The sequence below is a fragment of the Miniopterus natalensis genome, chromosome 14, assembly GCF_054644295.1.
Source record: "Miniopterus natalensis isolate mMinNat1 chromosome 14, mMinNat1.hap1, whole genome shotgun sequence".
Classification (NCBI taxonomy): Eukaryota; Metazoa; Chordata; class Mammalia; order Chiroptera; family Miniopteridae; genus Miniopterus; species Miniopterus natalensis.
Genome location: NC_142094.1, coordinates 24,810,726 through 24,832,562, shown reverse-complemented (window position 1 = coordinate 24,832,562; position 21,837 = coordinate 24,810,726). Strand labels below are relative to the sequence as shown.

General features: G+C 39.1%; 1 pseudogene; it reads left to right on the top strand.

Annotated features, from left to right (window-relative positions):
• The first annotated feature begins 2,185 nt into the window (after positions 1-2,185).
• LOC107526060 (phosphoserine aminotransferase pseudogene) lies at positions 2,186-19,160 on the top strand (annotated as a pseudogene).
• The last annotated feature ends 2,677 nt before the right edge of the window (positions 19,161-21,837 follow it).

Genomic DNA, 21,837 nt, shown 5'->3' with positions numbered 1-21,837 from the left:
CAGCTGATAACTGAGGGAGTTTATAACATGGACTTCAGAAAGAAGGACTTTGAGGCAAAGTTTAGACCATTAGGCAGGATGCTATACCCTACCTCCAATGAAGAAACCCATACATAAATCCATACCTTCAAGTGGAAAGACTCCTTGACAAGAAGTTCAAGGCTATCTATACTCTATCCTAACCTGTCTTTTTAGTCTTATCTTCCACCGCATCTTAAGTTCTGTCCTTTATGGTAACAATATTCCTATACTTTCCTATTTCTTTTTCCAAGTTCTTACATACAATGTACCTTTGACTTCAGCAAGTGTCTCCCCAAATAACCCCCTATTAAAATTCTACCTATTCTTCAATGGTTTCCTAAAAGACTTCCCAACATTCTGCTCAAAAGCAAACTCTCACCTCTCCGTGCTCCTATAGCATTTTAAAAATTTATCAATGCACTCGTCTTATTTCTGTGCATAATCATCACCCCTATGGAACTGTTAGACTCTTGATGTTAGCAAGTGTGTTTAAATTATTTTTTCTATATCTGAGAGTAACTTGTATAGGACTTATTGAATGGTGTTGACTAGTTTGTAAATGAACATGATTCAAAATGCAACATAGCTTTATTAGGGGCCTACTACATGCCAGGAAGGCGTCATTCTAGATTCTAGAGGAAATTTTAGCATCTACCCATCAAGGCACTATTAAAATTCCCTATTGGCTAAGGTTCCTGGTACCCACCTAAAATTAGTTACACCTAGATTTTCTCAGCAATAGTGTTACTGATATATAATACAGGGAAAATCGCCAGAATCTGAGACCACATTCTATACACTGCACATTGTCTGACACCCATGCACCCTTGTCTACCAAATTCTAATAGCAACCCCCAGGCACTGCGATAGCCAAACATTGATCCCACACATTTCCGGATGCCTCCTAGGGGGAGACACTGTAAAGAACTACAAAGTCCTTTACTACATTTTATTTTTGAGGGAGCCCACTGTCTGGGAGAATATATTTGCCAATGATACATCTGATATGGGGTTAATTTCCAAAATATATAAGGAACTCATACAACTTAACAAAAGGAAGACAAACAATCCAATTTAAAAAATGGGTGAAGGACCTTCTCCAAAGAGGACATACAAATGGCCAAGAGACATATGAAAAAATGTTCAACGTCGCTAATCATCAGAGAGATGCAAATTGAAATGACAATGAGATATCTCACCTCACACCTGTCAGAATGGCTCCATCAACAAGTCAACAAACCAAAAGTGCTGGCGAGGGTGTGGAGAAAGGGGAACCCTGGTGCACTGCTGGTGGGAGTGCAGAATGGTGCAGCCACTATGGAAAACAGTACGGAGGCCCCTCAAAAAGTTAAAAATGGAGCTGCCTTTTGACCCAGTTACCCCACTTCTAGGAACATATCCTAAGAAACCTGAAACACCAATCAGAAAGAATATATGCACTCCTATGTTCATAGCAGAGCAATTTACAATAGCTAAGATCTGGAAACAGCCCAAGTGCCCATCAGTAGATGAATGGATAAAAAAGCTATGGTACATGTCCAACCAGCATGGCTCAGTGGTTGAGTGTCAACCTATGATCCAGAAGATCACAGTTCAATTCCCAGTCAGGGCACATGCCCGGGTTGCAGGCTCGATCCCCAGTCAGGGGCATACAGGAGGCAGCCAATCAATGACTCTCTCTCCTCATTGTTCCTATCTCTCTCTTCCTCTCCCTTCCTCTCTCTGAAATCAATGTATATTAATTTAAAAAAATTTTAAGCTGTGGTACATTTACACAATGGAATACTATCCAGGTATAAAAAAGAAGGATCTCTTACCCTTTGTGACAGCATGGAGGGACCTGGAGAGTATTATGCTAAGTGAAATAAGCCAGTCAGAGAAAGGCAAGTACCACATGATCTCACTTATATGTGGAGTCTAATAAACAAAATAAACGGATGAACAAAAGAGATCCAGAGACATGGAAGCCTGGAACAGACTGACGAATCTCAGAGGGAAGGGGTTGTGGGGGGGGGAGGTAACAGGAAGAGATTAACTAAAGAACTTACATGTCTATATGCATAACCCATGGACACAATGGAAAATGGAATATCTGTAACACTTTCAACAATGCAGATCAATTTAAAATAATAAACAAAGGAAGAGAGTGTGAAATGTGTGCATGATGGAGGCTGTGTCCAGTGAAGGAAGAAGAAACAAGACTGAGAGGGAGAGAGAAGTGAAACTGGATGTCGAAGCAATAAGAGCAACAGTGGCGATTACTCAGATAAAAGTGTGGCCACGTCCCAGCCGCAACGCGGCATCCTCCATGCCAGCAGCGAAAACTGTGGAAAGGTAATGCAGGGCTATGGAGGCAACGGCATATCCAGATTCACAATGGTATACAAGGCATTTTAAAATTTTACCTAAAGAACCAGCTCTTATTCTCAGTTCCATGCAGTGTTAGTTCTCGACTGTATCTCTTTCTACTTCACCAAATCAGAGAGAGTCAAAAAGGAGGAGAGGTACACAGAGAACGCCCCCCCCCCCCCCACACACACACGCACGCACAGGGTGTCAGGAATCATCTGAGCAACTCCTATTGTTTGGGCCATAAAAACCCACCAGCTTCTGCAATATGATTCATCAGCATCACCACAGAACGTCAGCCTGCTCAGAGCGAGCCGCGGTGGCATACAAAACTTTAATAAAGAGTACCAGGAGGGGACAGCATGGAGAGGGTCAATGTGGACTGTGAAGATGATTTCCTAATTTCCACCCAGGGCTTACCCTTAGTTAAAAATGTTTCATTGGGTCAAAGTCACTTTGTTGTCTAGGCAATCGTAAACAGTCCCCATCATTATAGGAAGAAGAGAGGTTCTCCTTCCTCCGGCCCCCCTCTCTCCTCCTCCCCTCTTTCTTCTTTCTCACCTCCAGCTTTTTATCGGGTTCGTGCTCTATTTATACAGATTTATTTGGCTTCCGTCAAACCATTTTATGCCTCTATATTCCTTTTGCATGGCATAAAAATAAATAAAGCAAGGAGAAATAGCCCCATCCTGCTTAAAAGCCCTCGTTCCTTCTGTTTTCAAAGCCTTAACAAATCATCAAGCAATGAGCTAGGACTGAAGGTAAATTGCGTGTGCAGTAAGGGATGGAAAGGGCAGGATATTGAAACACAACACAGATAACAGTCAGAGCCTCCCTTCATCCCAGGTGCTCAGCAGAGGGGATGCTCCTGAAAGGAAGCCTTGACAGGAGCCATCAGTAAGTCGGCACTGCCCTGCTAATGGAAAAGGTACCACTTACTTGGAAAGCCAGAGGGAAAGGCACTGAGAAAACATGGCATGGATCAGCACCACATGGGGAAAGCAATCACATTCTCCATCAGTAAATAAACTGCCAGGAAAGATTTTTATTGAAAAGAACAGTTTTGAGTATAAACTTCATTCAATGAAATGTCATTAAAGTTATTATTGCATATTATAAATCATGCCCCAGTGTGATCCAGGCTTATAATCTTAACTATGGTCTTTCTATCAATTCTGCCTCACCATTGCTCCCATGTCACTGTCACAGTTAATTGCACTCTCTTGTGTGGTGCCCTTAAGGCTGCCCACACATTTAGAAAAAGTATCTTTCTAAATAAGCTCTCCTTGAATTATCCTAATTTGAGTGCTCCATCTGTTTACTGTTGGGAGTCTGTTAGGGAGAGCTTTCTACACTATGTTGTCCAAAATGGACCCACCAAGTTACATGGGGCTATTTAAATTTTAACTAATTAAAATTAGGTATAATAAAAATTTAATTCCTCAGTTCCTTAATTTAAAGTAAGCAATAGCCACATGTGTCTAGTGACTACTGTATTGTACAGCGAACATATAGAACATTTCCCTCATCTCAGAAAGATGTTTTGGACAGCACTGTTTTAAAATACACCTTTTGTTTTTAACTGTATAATAAGTCTCTATCTTTATTTACACAAGTCACCCTTTATTTGAGAATAAAATAGCAAGAAAAAACACAAAACCCCAACCCTCAAGGTGTTTACTCTCTGGTAAACTTAAGGTCTATTCTGACACTTCTTTGTTCTAAAACCGTCCACTCTATTCCCATTGTCCATGGAATTAAGAACAAACTCTTGGTCATGGTCTTCAAGGTCCCACATGACCCACTCTCATATTTACTCATCAATAACTAATGAGATAATATAAATAATGGGTCCTTTATTTTCTGTGCAGTACAGTAACAATTCAGGAATGGTGCTAATGGAAAAACTTCATTTTGCATTTCTTGTCTTCTACTTTTTTGCATTATGCACTTTTTTTAAGATTCAACTCAATACATTTTACATGGAGTCTTTTTTGAACTTCTCAGTTGGAATTAACTATTCTCTTCCATACTTTCCTATACTTTTTTATATTTCTTTTATAATAATTAGTTCATAAAACTGTTCAATCTAGTCAAGAAATCTTCATTCTCTACTATATGACAGGCAGCATACTAAGGACCATTGGATCTTCTGCCTGCCTCTGAGGAGCAGACATCTAGTGGTAGAAACAGACATAAACACAGTATTTAGGAGAGGTATCCAGGGTAACATACGTGTCAGTGGGAGCAGCACTCCCATTAGGGATGAAGGTATCATTTGAGTATTGAAGCATATGGAGGAGCCTGCCAAGAGAGGCTGAAAGAGAGCCCACTCGGGAGGTACAGGGATAGCCTTAGCAAAGGCAAAAGTCCTTATGGAGTATTTAGTAACTAGTACAGAATGTGTGAGGGGGGACAGATTTTGGAGGTTTTTGCTACATTAAAAAATGAGGTTGAGCGTATAGGTAATTAGGAGTCATAGAAGTTAAGCAGGTGAGTAACACGGACAAATCATGATTTCCAATACAATGACCTGGCTATGATCTGAACAATGTATCTGAGGAGGTTAAGAACAGAGGCAGGCGAAAGGGTTGGATTACTGCAGTAACAGTCCTACAGGCTCTGTCTGAGTCAGAGGGACAGGATGGGAACGGGCAGGCTCTGGGGGCGAAGCAAGGAGAGCGAGCTGAGCTGGGCGCAGGCTCCCAGCAGTGCAGATGGGCGAGAAGGTAATGGTGCTTTGAGCTGAGGTGGTCACTTCAAGGCCGCTGAAGGGCCTGTGGAGGGCTCGCCTCCTGAGCGGTCCTGTGGTTAACTGCTTCTCCTTATGCATTTCTCTCACTGCTCCACGATCCTTGAGGGAAACTTCTCACATATAGTTTTTCCCCCATGGCATCTAGCACCAGGCTTTGCACATGATAGGAACTCAAAAGTTATTCGTTGAATAACAGAAAAAAAAAAAGAAAAAAAAAAGAGTGGATAAAGGTAGTCTTTGGCAAATCCCTTGGCACTCCTGAGAGGTAGCTTCCTCACCCATAAAATGAAGATTTGCCCCAATTTGTCCTTCCTAACTTTAAAATTCTGTGAAAGGGCCATGCTCTCTAATATAAAGAATTATAGAATAATATGTTACTTTTATTGTACAATTTCTTGTGTAAGTAGCCATTGAAATATGTCAGAAACATACTCATAATATAAATCAGAAATGGTACAAATAAAAAAGACATTTAAACTAGGAAGGGCCTGATGCTGACCTCAAAAAACCATGAAGCTTCAAATACTAAGAGATGAGTTTGAAAGCAAATGAAAGTGTATCTAATTCATAATCAAATGAAAATGTTATCAGTGCAGAAAGGAGCCCTGTATGAAATTTAAACAACAAGAAAAAATGGTTTTGTTGTTGTTTTGGTATTTTGTTTGTTTTTGCATTTTAAATGTGTGCCATTTTATTTAACCTTTTAAAATTATACATCTCCTTTTAAATGGGAATTCTGTATTTCATGGTCAAAATGAAATATGATGCCCTTAAGTTAGCTCTTTTCTGCAGAAATAGCTTTAAAAATATTTTATGCCTAACACAGAGCAGGGGCATAGATTCTAGTGAACATTTTTCAGGCATGAAAGACATACAAATAGACAAGCATAAAAAAAGGAAATCTCTTCTTCTAGAATGTCACTGTATGAAATGGCGTGTGAGGAAAACATCCTGACAGGGTCTGTGCTATGGAAATAAAACTAAAATAAACAAAAAATTAACCCTCAGACTTGAAATGAGGTTTTTAAAAATAATTTTATAGGAATAGAATGACTTCCCAATCAAGGGAAATAGGTTGAAGATTGTAAGTGTCTTTAACTTATATATTGTTTAGGAAAGTAAGATGTTGCCCCAGGTAGGGTGGGTTTGGGGGTCAATGAGAGAAAAACAAAGATTGTGAAATATCTACCACAGCAAAGTACTTTACATGTATTGTTTCCAATGCCATTCACAATAACTCTTTACACATATGCATATGAAGACACTGAAGTTCAGTAAGTTTAAATTAATATCCAAGGAGGAAACGCGGTAAGAGGTAGGATCAAGTTGAGTTGTGTCCAGTCTCAGGCTTTATCCACCATGCTTGAATGAGCTATAACTTAAACCTAAATTAATAGTTTATATAAGTTATATAACTGTATTTCTTAAAAATAATGAGCAAAATAGCATAAGTGTCTTTAGATTCAGTTAGAATTGTGTTTGAATCTACGCTTAACAGCTGTGTGTCCTTGGACAAATTACTTAATCTCTCAAAGTCTTACTTTTCGTACCTATAAAATAGAGATAATATAACCATTATACTATTACAGGATTATTTAAGGACTAAAGAGACGAAGAATGTACATGTTTCGGCAAGTAGAAGGGCACAAGAAATGTTAGCGGTTGTTATTGTATTTATCACTAGTGTCCCCATTGTTACTAACACTTGCATTTCCCAAACTCCACCTGCCAACTGATTTCCCTATGCTTCTCCGCACGCTAAACCTTCATCCTGGATTCCCTCAGCTCTGCCATTCAACAGGAAAATTCTTTTTTTTTTTAATATATCTTTATTGATTTCAGAGAGAGGAAGGGAGAGGGAGACAGAGATAGAAACATCAATGATGATAGCCATTGATCAAGCCCACAACCTGGGCATGTGCCCTGACCGGGAATCGAACCCCGATCGCCTGGATCCCAGGTCGATGCTCAACTGCTGAGCCACGCCCGGCCGGGCAACAGGAAAATTCTCAATTCATTAACTCAAGACTCAGTTCAAGCGCCTCATTCTCTGTATCATCTGACACCAAAATAAAAAATAAATAAAATTTTAAAATTAAAACCCTGCTCATCTGTGTTTCCACTAATTTCTCTTACGTATTTCAACTATAATACCTGTGAAACTTTTTGTCATCTTTTGTTTACACTCTGCCTCATCTTATAAACTGTCAAGTATTAACTCTGCAGTCGTAGTATCTACTACAGTGTTTGGCACTCAGTTAATGGCTGTGGATAACAAACATAAATGGAAGAATGGTTAACCACACTTTTAATAATAAAATTAGTGTTCATATTAGTGTTCAAGTAATTAACATTCATCCTGTTAGCTGTCATATGTCCTATTCAATCAGTGTTTTTATTCAGACTGTTATAGTGACTCCCTGAAAGAAAGTACAACATAAACTTGGTAAGAAATGTAACCCATGGATCAGAAAATGGGGCTTCTAAAAAAAGCTCCCTGGGTGACCTTAACTAAGTTGCATCACTGGTCCTGTCCTCAGTCTCTGCATCTGTAAAAAGAGACCATTGTACTAGATGATCTTGATTCCTTCCTAGCTCTAAAAGCATTTGGTGCTGGAAGTCCCTGTTGACACCGTCTAGTAAGTGTCTAGTCAAGAACCGAGACCACCACACTAGAGCCTGGTATATGTATCTTGGACCAGAGATGCTTATTCAAGACCACAGGATTTCAACTCATACGCACCAAAAATGAAAGAAATATTTGTGGGTTTGCACAGCAATAAAATTCAAGCTATTTCACTGGTGATGTTACTTACTTTGAATCTCAGAGATGGATATAAACCATGAGCTTCTCTTTTAAAGATAAAATCAGCCATATGTATGTACAAATGTAAATGTAAAGATTCACCCCAGTGACCAACAGGTAACCTTGAAAGAGAATGGAAGAGTCAGGAGTAAGCTGGTACTTTATTTCCTAAAATCACTGGCTCTTTCACGATTTTTACTTTAACCTATGATGTTCTGTGGTAATTTGCCTCGTTCTGTGCCTACCATTTTCCCCTCTCTTCCTGACAGTTTCTTGTCCTCCACTCAAGCCCAGCAAACTCTGGAACCAACATAGTTCTTAATAAAGAAAAATAAAAAAGAAGGAGCTTATTAATTTAATTGATGGAGTGATTAATTCAGTAATTCAGCATTAAGCTACACTTCTGACCCCTGCTCTAATGGGTTTCAGATCTAGCCAGCTCCTATGCTATGGTTACTATTAAATGAAGGGAATATGTTCCAAATTCTAGCCTTTACTTACACTCAAATAAGTGTAAATAAGGACCCCAAAATATTGTGTCTCAGGACTCATATGGTGAAAATGCAGAAATAGATATAATCAAGTTATTTGACCATAAGAGCTGTCTTTAATCTGAGAGACTTTTCATTTTTCATGCTTTTTAAATTTGTTTTAGAAAATGATGGTTTTATTTAATGGTAACAATATTTTTATTTAATACAGCAGAGTTATAGAAAACCTGTCAGTCTCATGAGTTTGTATATGTGTGTTTTGTTATTGTTGTTTTTGAATAAGTACATTGCTTCAGGGATTGAGGTTTAAAACAGTGAAATAAGAATTCTGACCAATATCCCAATCAAAACTGATTAAATCAGTCATTTGTGGCATTGGCATTCAATAATTTCTGTGCTTTTGAAACTGGACTTCTTTGCTCAGCTTGTTTAGGATGTTTTATGTCAATTGCATTGCATTTAAAATAACATTTGTGTTAAACTGCTATTAAAAGTCGGTGTCATAGGAGAATTGGATATATAATCTTCATGTCTTAGGGCTAACACTTACTAACAAGATGACCACATGCCAGTTACGTAAGTTAAGCATTAGTTTCCTCGCCTGTAGAATGAGGATGACAATACCTGCTTTAGAGGCAGTTATGAAAATTATGTGCAATAATATACAAAAAGCATGTAGGGCAGTAACTGTCATTTAATAAATTACATTTATTAGAAATAATAATAATTGTAAGATGATAGAGGGTAGAGAGCATAAACTGTTATTCACTGCTATATTCATAGCAGTGCTTGCCCATAATGTATGCTCAGCAGTTATTGATTTGAATGAATATTTTAAAAATGACTGACTGATATATGAATAAATAAACATATGAAACATGATATTGATCAGTTTGAGAAGGATTTGCTTATGGTCAATAGAAAGATTGTAGAGACCTTGTTATATTGGACTCTAAGCCATTGAAAACGGTGTAATCTTTAGGACAGTCAATGTAGACAACATTCAGATACCCAGGCCAAAGTTTACAAATCCTCTGATTTCAATTAATGAGTATATTGTGCATTATGTCTTTATTGACATTTCAACTTCCGAAATCCCTTTATTGAGTCATTGTCAGAGGTTCTTAGCATATTTCAGAAGGAACTGTGGCTCATTCTAGAAATCGGTGTGACCCAGCTGCCAGCTTCAGGAGAGTGCCTACCATGAAGAAACATCTGCGATGCTGATATAAGAGCATCTGTAAGAAAGTGTAAGAATGCAATGCTTTATGTTGTCAATCATACCTTGAGTTCTTTTGGCAAAGACTCTTTTTTTTAAATATTTAAAACCACTTCAGAGTCTAATAAGCAATGATATGGCACTATACACATTGATGAAATAAATTATTTTCCATTTTTCAAATAGAACTGCTGTCCTCTAGCAATTTTTCTGTCTCTATTATGCTTTCTTTGGGAGGTAAACTATTAGAACAACACTCGTCTCATTAAAATTTTATTTTCTGCCATTCCTCCAATTTCTTAAATCTAATTCCCATTCTTTTTGTTTCCAAAGCCAGGTTTTCTAGTTTAATTATGCTCAGTATGCAAACTTCGCCGACAGTGAGCTTTATAGAGTTTGTAGAGCTTTATAGAGTTTACAGACTAACAAAATTTTTTCATGGCCTGTACGTGTGAAATCTAGACCTCACAGGTTTCCACCATTCTGATTATTGTTTTTACTTTCACCATCAACTGCAATCTGTGCCTTGAAAACATGTTTATTTTTAACTTTATAATATAAGGATACAATGGACTTATTATTTCCTGATTAAAGCAAATTCTATCACTGCAGGCTTCAATTAGCACTTTCAAGGTTCATAATTCAAAGGGTTTCATATTCTGCAGAATGGAGAAATATTAAATAGGTTCCACTTGAAAGAAACTTGGATTCTGAATTTTTTCTTTTAAAATAAATCAGCAGGTAATAATGTCCTATAAAACTGAAATTTCTTTACAAATAAAGAGAATAAGTATATTCCCTTTTTGAGTATACCCTCCTTTATGGCAAGTCTACTTAACCTATTAAAAGTAGTATTTGGGCCCGGCCGGGCGTGGCTCAGTGGTTAAGTGTCGACCTAGGATCCAGGCGATCTGGGTTCGATTCCCGGTCAGGGCACATGCCCGGGTTGCGGGCTCGATCCCCAGCAGTGGGCGTGCAGGAGGCAGCCGATCAATGACTCTCTCATCATTGATGTTTCTATCTCTCTCTCTCCCTCTCCTTTCCTCTCTCTGAAATCAATAAAAATATATTTTTTTTAAAAAAGTAGTATTTGGTATAAAACTTGATTTCTACATACATCTTTAACAGAAAAAAAAACAAAAAACCCTCAGATTGATTCTAACCATGTGCAGTCAGAATAAATAATTATATGATGTAATTGGTATAATTTGAGTCTCTAATGACCCCTGCTTGAAAATATTCTCTCCTTCTCCAAACTCCCCCCCACTCCTAAACCCTACCCAACATATAAAATTTTCCATTTCTATTTGTTTCCTTGAAAATGTTTAGTTTTAGCTAACTCACCAAGATGCACATAGGGCATTTCACACTGATGAGCCAGACCAAGATAATGAGTTTCAAAAGAAATAATTAAAAGCCAGTTACATGACTCAAACCTCTCCTCTACAATGAAAGTATAAAGGTTGAAATGTGTGGCGGCCGCAGAGGTTTTTCGAAGAGAAATGGACAGAGCTCGCCTGAGGTCCTACCCGCCTCCCGCACTCTCGCCCACATGTCTGACAAGGGAGGCTCGATGGGACCATCTAGAAAGCACGATCCGAGGGCTGGCAGCTGCGACTCAAGGCAAGTGCAAACTGCCCCCGAGAAATCTACCTTGGCGGGAGGTGGCGGGCTAGTTCGCTGATGAACTCACAGGAGAGGTGACTGAGTTCCAATGTCTGAACATTTTCTGTGGTCCAGATACAGGCCTCCTGCAGAAGATAGCTGGTCTCGGGTCATCTCGGGGTTTTTTTTCAAGATCATTGCCTAGACTAGTAAATAAAGCTAAGCCGAGAGGAGTTATAGAAACTGCTGGACTTTGAGAATAAGCGGCCGGCTAGAGAAGAAACACTCACACATGTCAAGTGAATTGCAGGTGAAACAGAGACCCCATGAAGGCATCTGCGTCGGGTTTCTCCATCGACCCCTCCAGATTCCACTGTTTTCACCGCAGTCTCTGCCACCACAGCCCAAATGTTATAAAGATGTTCTCTTGTTCCCTGCTTTCAGGTGGGCTTGGCCACTGGGAGGCACGGGAGGGTGAGAGGAGAGTAAGGCCGGGTATTAATTTTTTAGTTGCTACTCTGAGGAGTTGCTGTAAGTTTACTATGCTCCTCTCCTGAACACCTCAGCTCCTGACAGGCAGCCGTCTTCATACACCTGCCCTTCCAAGTTCAGGAACCAGCCCTCGCTGGCTCCTTGGGGCCTGGGGCTGGGTTGGCCCTGGGCAGTTGCCAGCCCAGAGTCTTGGTCTACCCTTGTTGGTTCCCCTGAACCTTGTCCACACCATGTAAAAAAAGCCCTTTAATATAGTCTTCTCAAATTACCAGCTTGGTGCACCATGTTTTCTCCTGCTGGGACACTACCCAATACAGCAAGTCTAGGGAAACAGCTCTCACTACTCAGAGACCCAACAATTCTCCTGTTCCCCTTACCTCTTCTTCCCCTTGCTTCACGCCAGAAGGAAGGAGAAAAAGAAATAAAAAGCCAATACCATCCCTTTCCCAACTATTGATCACCTTCCTGCAGTAGGCCTAAACTGTGGGAAATTAGGGTTCAATTTAAATCAAGATAGAAGTTTTGACAATTATATTCTAATAGGTGATTAGAAGAGAGGAAGTAACACAAAAGACCTAAGGTAGCAGGGAAAGTGTTGAGATTGCTTGACTTTTCATCCAGGATTAGGGAAAGAATTTGCCCCACTGTATAAAATTAAAGGGATAGGAAGAGATAAAAATGCAATTGTTTTATTTTGCCTTCTGTTTGAACATCCTATGAATTTCGATTTTAAATTCCAAAGGCTGCCTTGGAAGCATCCACATGTTGGATATTTGTTACTGGGAAAGGATAGCAGGAAGAAGGAGATTTGTGGGGAGATATGTAGAATATTGACCATTCCCAGAGAGCAGGCCTGAGGACAGTGTTCGAGTCAGTCAAGGGGCAAGAAGGGCATCAAAAGGGAGAAAACCTAAGGCAGTAACCAGCTATGGAGTGTTGTCCCAGACTCACTTAGCACCCTGCCAACAGAATGACGCACACTTAAAATTCACAGTGCAACTTCAGAGAAAGCTCTTCTCTATTCAAAGTGATAGTTCAAAGACTAATTTCAAATATATCTTTCTAAGTTTCTTTTTTAATTCAGAATACTGATGTGGAGGGGAAAAAAAATTATACTTAGTGATTCAGAGGAGAGGGTTTAAGTCCTAACTTTTCTACTTACTGAATATGTGAACTTGGGCAAATCACATCATCTCTATGGGGCTCAGTTTGCTCTTCTGTTAGATGTGGTACAGGAACAACAGACCTCTTGGGGTCCCTTCCAGATCTGATCTCCATGTACCAACAGTTACTATTAGGAGTTCTTATTGCCTTCTGGTTACATTTCCCTACAGGAAGAACATTTTTTATTTCTCTTCCTAGAAGGGAACACTACAGGAGGAATATTTCCAGTTTGTCAATCCCTCAAGAAGCAGCAACTTACCTGGTGAGCGAGTTAGACAAAAGATGGGGGGGGCACATTCACAGCCCTGTCACTTGTGGGTTTTCCTCTATTTCACTCTCTGCTGTGATCTGCTTCATGGCAGGAGGTAAAGTCTCAGGCAAGCGCTGAGGAGTCCTCAGTTTAGGGAGGAAGAAATAGGAAGCCGTTTATGACCAAGTCTAGCCCCCTTGTCTGGTTCTGTTAGTTCTAGTTTCCCTGGAAGTGAGGAGGGGCGAGTGACAGGCCACAACAAAAGCATGAAAGTAGGTAGGCACTGGCGGCAAAAGATATTCTCATTCTCAGCCCAATGGGCAAGATTTAAAATGAATTACCATCTGGCCTATGGCAGGTGTAATAGATGCACGTGCTACCACATCCTTTCAAAAGTGCAGATTTGGACATGAGGCACTCGGTCCCCTTAAAAGCTGCCCGCCAGAGTGGTGCGGGTGGCCGAGCACCACGCTGGGCACCGCAAACTCCCGGGGGGGCTCACGCCCAGGCTGCAGGTCAGCCCCCGGGGCCATGTGTAAGGCAACCAAGTGAGGCTTCTCTCATTTCTCTCCCACATCGATGTTTCTCTCCCTCTTTCTCTAAGCATGCCCTTGAGTGAGGATTAAAATAAATAAAAATTTTTTTTAAATGAACAAGTATCTAAAATTGTTACTGAAAATCACACAAAATCAGATTCCAATTAGGAACATTCAGTGAATGGCACCAAGTCCTGGGGACTAGCAGGGGCCACGCACTTCATAACAAGTGCAGTGGATGGTGCCTGTGGTTCCCAAAGCAAAGCAAGTCAGGAAGGCGCCCATCAGTAAGGGACCTGCGGCTGGCTGCACCCCACCCCTTCAAGACCAGGCAAGAGATGGGCAAACGCTCCCCACCTGCTCCTTTCTGACACCGAGGGCATGGACATCTGCCCTGACCTTTGTCCGTTCTCAAACAAAATAAAGCTCTGCCAAATCACACAGACTAAATGGGGCTGGGGGCAGTAATGCTTCCCAGAAACATAAAAAAAAGAAAAAAAAAGAAGAAGAAAAAAGTGCAGATTTGGTGAGTGATTCCTCTACAGACAATCAATACAGGGATCTCTAAGGTCCTTCAGTAAGGTCTAATTAATGCTACTGAACAGAACCTAGAAAACATCCAGGTACCTGACAGGCAAAACTAAATACTGCATATTCAAAAGGGAAACTATAAAATAACCATTTGAAATGTGCCTCTGAATCTGAAGCAGTTCCCACCACTATTTTGCCACCTCTTTAGGAGATTTATACTCCACTTCTCATCTTAAGTTTGCAAGGGAGACTAGGTAACACATTTGCTTCATTATTATTAAGCACTGAACAAAACTCAGTAAATTTAACTTAATGAACGATACCATCTAGTGTGGTTCAGATGGGTTCAGCGTCTCAAATGTTCTTATTTAATGACCGCCGCTATCTTTCCCAAGGGTCAATTCTCCTTCTCACTGAGACTGTGCAAACTGGCCTACCCAGTAGGTGAGACAGACACCGCGGGAGTCATAAACCAAGGCTTGCCGAGCTGGGGTGATTTGGACGTGGTGCTATATATCAGTTCCAGGCGTCAGGGAAGCCTGATAAAGCCGCACAGAGCTCCCGATGAAGCACAGCTGAGTTGCAGGAGATTGTTTTGATGATAATCGTCAGAACAAACCATAAATTTTGGACTCAGAATTAGGAATGGCCTGTAAACATCAAATAATAGGTGTCTGAATTGAAAATGAAACTATCTGTTGCCTGTAATATTTCTTGCAGTCTGGCTTAGAGAGCCAGGAACATTAGAGCCAGCCGAGATCCTTTCCGATGTCTGCTGTTAGAAAGCTGACGATATTAACTTCTCCTTCCATCAAGCTTAAGGAAACAGAGCTAAATGAACTAGCTAGAAACCATGGGGCATGAAATACAGATCTATATTATGCAGCAAGAATTTTACAGGTTAACGAAATATACAGAGAAGCACAAGCATTGCATTGGAAAACCACACCAGCAAACACTAAAGGAATGAGCCCAAATGATTTACATGGGTAACTAGTTCACACTCATCTAAATATATATATTTTTAAACCCCAAACTTGACTTTCTTATACCCGATTGTAGGGAGATGTCAGTCAATTTTGTGTGAATCTACATCACATAACTATTTAAATATGGAAGTTCATGGAACCAGGATAATTGCAGATAGCTACTCTTGAAGCTAGGTTGTGAACTCAAGGATTTTTTAGGCCCTTTATTAAATAGGTAAAAATCATGTGCGATAAACACGTTTCTAATTAAATATGATAATTTATAAATAACAGGTGTGCTGCTTGTGACAAACATGTGAAAAAACATTTTGTCTTCTACCATTTATAAATAAAACATCTTTTTTGCTCTATATGCTTACCAAATGTTTGTTCTTAAAGAAAGAAATTAAAGATTTATAGATTAGTGACTTCCAAGACACATGAGAATTTACTATTACTCAGTCATAAAAAGATGAAATACTGTCACTTGTGACAACATGGATGGATCTTGAGAGCACTGTGCTAAGTAAAGTCAGTCAGATGGAAAAGGAGAGGAACCATATGATTTTACTCATATGTAGCAAAAAAGTAGCAAATGAACAAATAAAACTAACTCATGGACACAGACACCACCACAGGGAAGGGGGTGGAGGAGGGTGAAGAGGCTAACGGGGGTCAAATACATGGCGATAAGGAGCTAGGCTTTGGGTAGTGAGTGCATACAAGGCACTATATAGATGATGTAAGTTTTACGCCTAAGACTTACACAATGTTATTAACCAATGTCACACCAATGTTTAATTTAAAATAAACAAATAAGTAAATAAATAACTGGTGGACTCACAAAAAGAAAAAATGCTCCTTCAGATATTAGATAAGCAGATATTAAATAAAAAGAACCCATGGACACAAAAAGCAATATCCCAGCCAAGAAAAAGTGGGGCGAGAGCAGTGTGAGACACAAAAGAAGACAATCAGGCAATGGTAGAAGAGGCACAATCTTGGGCAGAGCATAAGTTAATTTCTTTGCATTCTTGGTGCAGAGGAACTTGAGTTTAATTTAAAAGAACCACTGGAGAATTTACATATTATATTTTGTGATATGTCAAAGTTAATGCATCAGAAAATCCATATTATTCTCACCTTAGGTAATAAGATTGGTCATTCTAATCAAATAATTTTATTGTCCTAAAAGAAGTTGAACCACAGAATGTCTTCATATTTGAAACCAAACTCCTGTCCCTCCCACCCAAACTTAGATCTCTTCATAGCCAGCCATAATGGGCCCCACACTGGAAATCCAGAAATCCCAGCTCCAAAAGCTCATCAAGGCCTTCATTTCTATTGCTGGAATCCATTCCCTTTTATCTTAACCACCACCACTACCTTAATTCTTTATTGTCTGGACTGACTACCCACCGTTCTCTAACTGGTCTACTTGCAACCTTTCACCCTCCCAGTCTCCTAGCCAATGCATTAGGTACTCCACAGTCAATGTGATTTTAAAATAAATAAAAAATAAAAAATTACCTTCATGTCATGTCCCCCTCTTTAAAACTCATCAATGGTTTCCCCTTAAAAGGTTTTAAACAGGACCCAAGTCCTTACATCCTTAAAGCTCCTAAAGGTCTTATATGTTAAGGCCATGATTTGGCCTCTGCCTATCCATCCCTCCAGCTCCACTTCAGGCTACCTTTTTAACTGTTTGTGTCCCAACCATTAAGCCTTTCCAGACTCTTAAACATGCTGTTCCTTCCCTCTCCACAGGGTTCTATTTATGTTGATCTCTCAACTCAAAATTCTCTTCCCACTCCCTAGCCCCTATAATCTCATCCTGGTTATTTTTTACTCATCTTTACCATCTTAATTCCAATGATGCTTCCGCAAAGAAACCTTCCTACTCACAGCACTTATAATGCTTATTACAGCTTATAATTATAAATTCACTTCTGTGATTAACTGATTAATGTATATCTCCCCCAACAAAGGCTGGAAATACTAGGAAGGTAAAGGACTGAGCCACTTTTGTTCACTACACTCTCCTCAGCACTTAGTATATGCCTGACACTTACAAGCTGCAATAATTACTACTACATATGTTAATGAATTTATTACTCATAGTTATTAGGATACTGTGTATTTTTATAAGAATATTGGCACTGAATGGACCTTATTACAATCAAGATTTTTTTCCCCAGAGCAAGCAGTAATTCTGAACAATACTTTCTTACCAATGTTTATTTCTATATAAATGGACCATATATTACACTCATCCACTATCACCTGGTACATGTTTAACTTGAAAAACTGAAAAATGTAGAAGAATTCACTGGGAAGATGGCAAAACTTCTGCAGGACTATTTTGTAAAATAAAGTTTAAACTGGTTACATTGCACTTAACAAATATAAATTATGATGACACATTTACCTCTTAAATCTATTTCACCAGTTGCCTGTGTAGCTTTAATATACCAAATGCTGATTTAAAATGACTTATTTTCTTTAAAAAAAAAAATATATATATATATATATGTATGTATATATATATATATATATATGTATGTATATATAAAACATCCTTTAACGTTAGCTTGTAAAGGAATTATTTTGTCTGAAGGTGGATAATTTACATTTGGTCTGGTTTTGAGATTAAAAAAGGTACTTGAAGTCAACAATCATTTACAAGAATAATGATTGTCATAATGGCTATTAATACTCCTCAAGTTTCATTATTTTCAATTTGTGACTCAGTATTAACAATTCACATAAAACATAATTTTAAGTTTTTAAAAAACACATGGCAGAGACGCAGGCAGCCCACAGCCCACAGCCCACAGCCGTGTTCGGTTCTCTCCCACAGACTCACTGCAGAGCCGCCCAGCACTGAGGACCTCCCAAGGCAGGCGGTCAATCTCTAGCCCCGCCCATCAAGCTGCTTCTTGGTGTTGTTAGAGACACAAAAAGACTTATTAGACTACAAAAGCATTGGGATTAGTGTTTTTGAAATGAGCCACAGGTCATCAGATTTCACTACGATTCTTAAAAACACAGAGAATCTTGTGTGGGAATTAGCCATTCTAGACAACTATAAAGGAGATTTTTGTGCAAGGAGGTGGGTCTGGCCAGTTCAGTGTTGTCCCCTTAAGCCTGACTGGACTGAAAGCAGGAAGGTGTGAGGACTCTGTGGTGATGGGAGCTTGGTCAGCTAAAGCCTCAGAAGAAGCCAAGAAGTCTTGGATTGTGAATATTGTCCACCCTAAACTTGGGAGTTATACAAAAATTCTAGACCCAAGCAGCTGGACCCTCAGCACAGACATCTCCTATGGGTATTACTGGACCAATGAGACCATGAAAGGTGTGGAGTTGACTTTATCCTTGTCATCAAGGGAGCTATGCTGGTTTGTGACATGTCCTCAAACTTCCTATCCAAGCCACTGGACATTTCCAAGTTTGGGGTGATCTTTGATGGTGCACAGAAGAATGTTGGCTCTGCAGGGGTTATGGTGGTGATCATCTGTGATGACCTGCTGGGGTTCACCCTCAGAGAGTACCCTTTGGTCCTGGAGTACAAAGTGCAGGCCAGAAACAACTCCTTGTATCACACACCTCCCTGCTTCAGCATCAAAGTCATGGACTTAGTCCTTGAGTGGATTAAGAACATCGGGGCTGCAGCAGCCATCAAATCTCAAATGATTTATAATATCATTGATAATTCTCCAGGATTCTAGGTATGTCCAGTGGAGCCCAAGAACAGAAGCAAGATGAATATTCCATTGCCCACTGGCAATGCCAAAGGAGAGGATGCTTTAGAAAAAGATTCCTCAATAAAACCCTTGAGCTCAATATGATCTTCTCGAAAGAGAATAGGTTTGTGGGAGCCATTTCAGCCTCTCTGTATAATGCCTTCACAATCAAGGATTTTCAGGAGCTGACAGCCTTCATGAACAAATTTTTAGAGATGCATCAGCTGTGAACACATCCTAACCAATATATACTCCACCCCTGAACAATGTCTAAAATTTAAAATAACAATGGTTTCAAAAACTTAACCATGGTATTTTTCTCAAAGGAACATGCTTATTATAGATTCTTCTCCCCGACCCCACCAAAGAACAGCAAAATATCCACAACTCTGCAAAGCTGGTGGGACTTAATAGACACTTTAATTGTGAATTGAACTGGAAGCATTAAAAAAAAAACCCTTCTTTTAGTTTTTCTAACGATTCCACCTTATGCTGTCTTTGCTGCTACTCTTTCTAGCTAACTCTCAGGATTCAGACTTGCCTGTGGGTTTACACATAGTGTAATTCATGTTTCTGGAGGCACACAAACTCGTAGCATTGAGGGTGGGTAGGGACCACTAGGTGCAAAATCTTGATCTTTTTCAAAATGACAGCAGTGGGGGCTCCTGGGCTCCACAGCTGTTAGTTCAGGTCAACCTTGACCATGTGGTGAGTATTTAGGAGTTCTAGGCTAAAGGGCCAACTGGAGATCTTTATACTGTTATTCCATAAAGAGATAAAAGTGACATACCGTATGTTTATATATCAAAGTCTGTTTTTAATACCAAACAGTTTATATCACTACACCCTTATATTTCTAATACTGCAGTTCTCAGTGATATACAGAGAGATTTTGGGAATTGGTTAGAGTCCTTGACCTTGCACATTACAGCATTATATTTTCAACAGTTTTGTCTCTCCCCTCCTTCCTCCCTTTTGAAGCTGTTTCACAAGATTTAGAAGCATCCCAATTCACTTTTATTTCCCTTTCAGTGGGTAGAAGAGAGAAGGTTGGTTGATCGGTTCTTTATTTTTCAGTTATGCTGCTAAACTAAAAGATCTCTGTTAAGCTCCCTTATGGTTTATTCACTTGACTGTTCTCATTATAGTGTTTGACCAGAATGATGCTGTGAGTTCTGGAAAATCCTTACTGGAGAGTCTTTTCCCCTATTGCTTACCTATTGTCAGTATTTTATGTTGAATACATGAAGGACATCAAAGTCCTAAAGCATCTAAAAGCAAACAAACAAACAAAAAACACCCCAGTGTTTCTCAAACTTCAATGTGCATAAGAATCTGCTGTGGATCTTATTAAAATGTAGATTCTGATTCTCTAGGTCCATGTGGGGCCTGAAATTCTGCATTACTAACAAGCTCCCAGGTGATATTGATACAGCAAGTCCACAGGCCACAAATATTTGAGTAGCAAAGATATAAATAAAATAGTCCTATCTAAATACCACACTGTTTGAGATACCCCACCTTTTCTGTTCTTTTTCTTTTTGCTTTGAATTCTGGCACACAAACACATACAATCAACTTAATGTTAGAGTGCCAAAAATCAAAAGTCAATCACCACTCTGTAACCTATTCCACCTATCTGCTTTTGAAATATCAAATCTATCCTGCAGTTTTGTAATATTAGGCAAAATCATGGGAGATATGATCAGGATATAATTGTAATATCTATAACAAGCTTCTAAAGATCACCTAGTCACCCAGGTCTAGGCAGCAGGCTGCCTAAAAGCCACTCTATTTAGGTTATTATCTTTCTAGAGGTTCACAAGAGTGTTAAAGGGGTTTTCAACTATTGCTTTTCATTGACCAATAGAATATAGACAACAAAAGAACCATAGTAAAATGTATAGAAATCACTTCATTTTTATCAATGTGGAAACTGAGTCAGAAATTCACCAAAATTCAACAGCTGGTTAATGATAGAGCTGATATGAGAGTTAGGTTTGTAATCTACCAGTGTTGAATGCCAAATGGTAATCCAGTGGTATAGTATTTTTATATTCTGAAATTCCTACCATGAAACTGTCTCACAGGGATTTTTGGCTTAAAATAAACTTATCCAATTAATAATTACCTAATTGTCTATATCAATTATAAACCAGGAACTGTGCTATTCTCTTTATGTGTTTTATCTACCTTAGTAGGTAGAACATTAGTATTCACATTTTGAAGAGGAAAAAATAGGTTCATTAAATTTTTATAAGTGGTAGAGTCCATACTTATTTTACACTATAGTATACACTACATATTTTAAATGCTTATCAACATTTTTATTGTTACGTCCTTTGAACTTGAGCTGTTATTTAGATGCCCACTAAATAGGCTCATGACATCTGCTCTGTTGATGTGTCAGTAAAGTAATATTTCTGCAACTACATAAAAAGCACATAAAGCCTATTTGTTCCCTGTACTAGGATCATATTTCTGACCTTTTCCCCCTATTTGAGCTATATCAAGTTGGTTCTCACATGAGACATTAGTCACAAATACAGTAATACACAGGCAAATTTGACACCGTGAGTCACTAAAGATCAAAGTATCCCACCCACCTTCTGTTGAGACAACCATTTAATTGCAGACTAGTACATTTTAATACCAAGCACTTAAGATCAAATTACTTGCCAGAAATACATGCTAAAGAATCTGGGTAAAACCAAATTAGGCCGTAGTTTAGAAGGGCATAGAAACAGCATGATAAGAAAACTAGAAGTTTTGAAAAGACCCCACAACACTCGAATCAAATGCATCAAATTTTAGGCCTTAAACAACAACCATCCTTTACTTGAACAGGCTGGGAAAATGTCATGGATCAAAATCAAGTATTAAGGATTCTTAAAACATAGTAGCCTG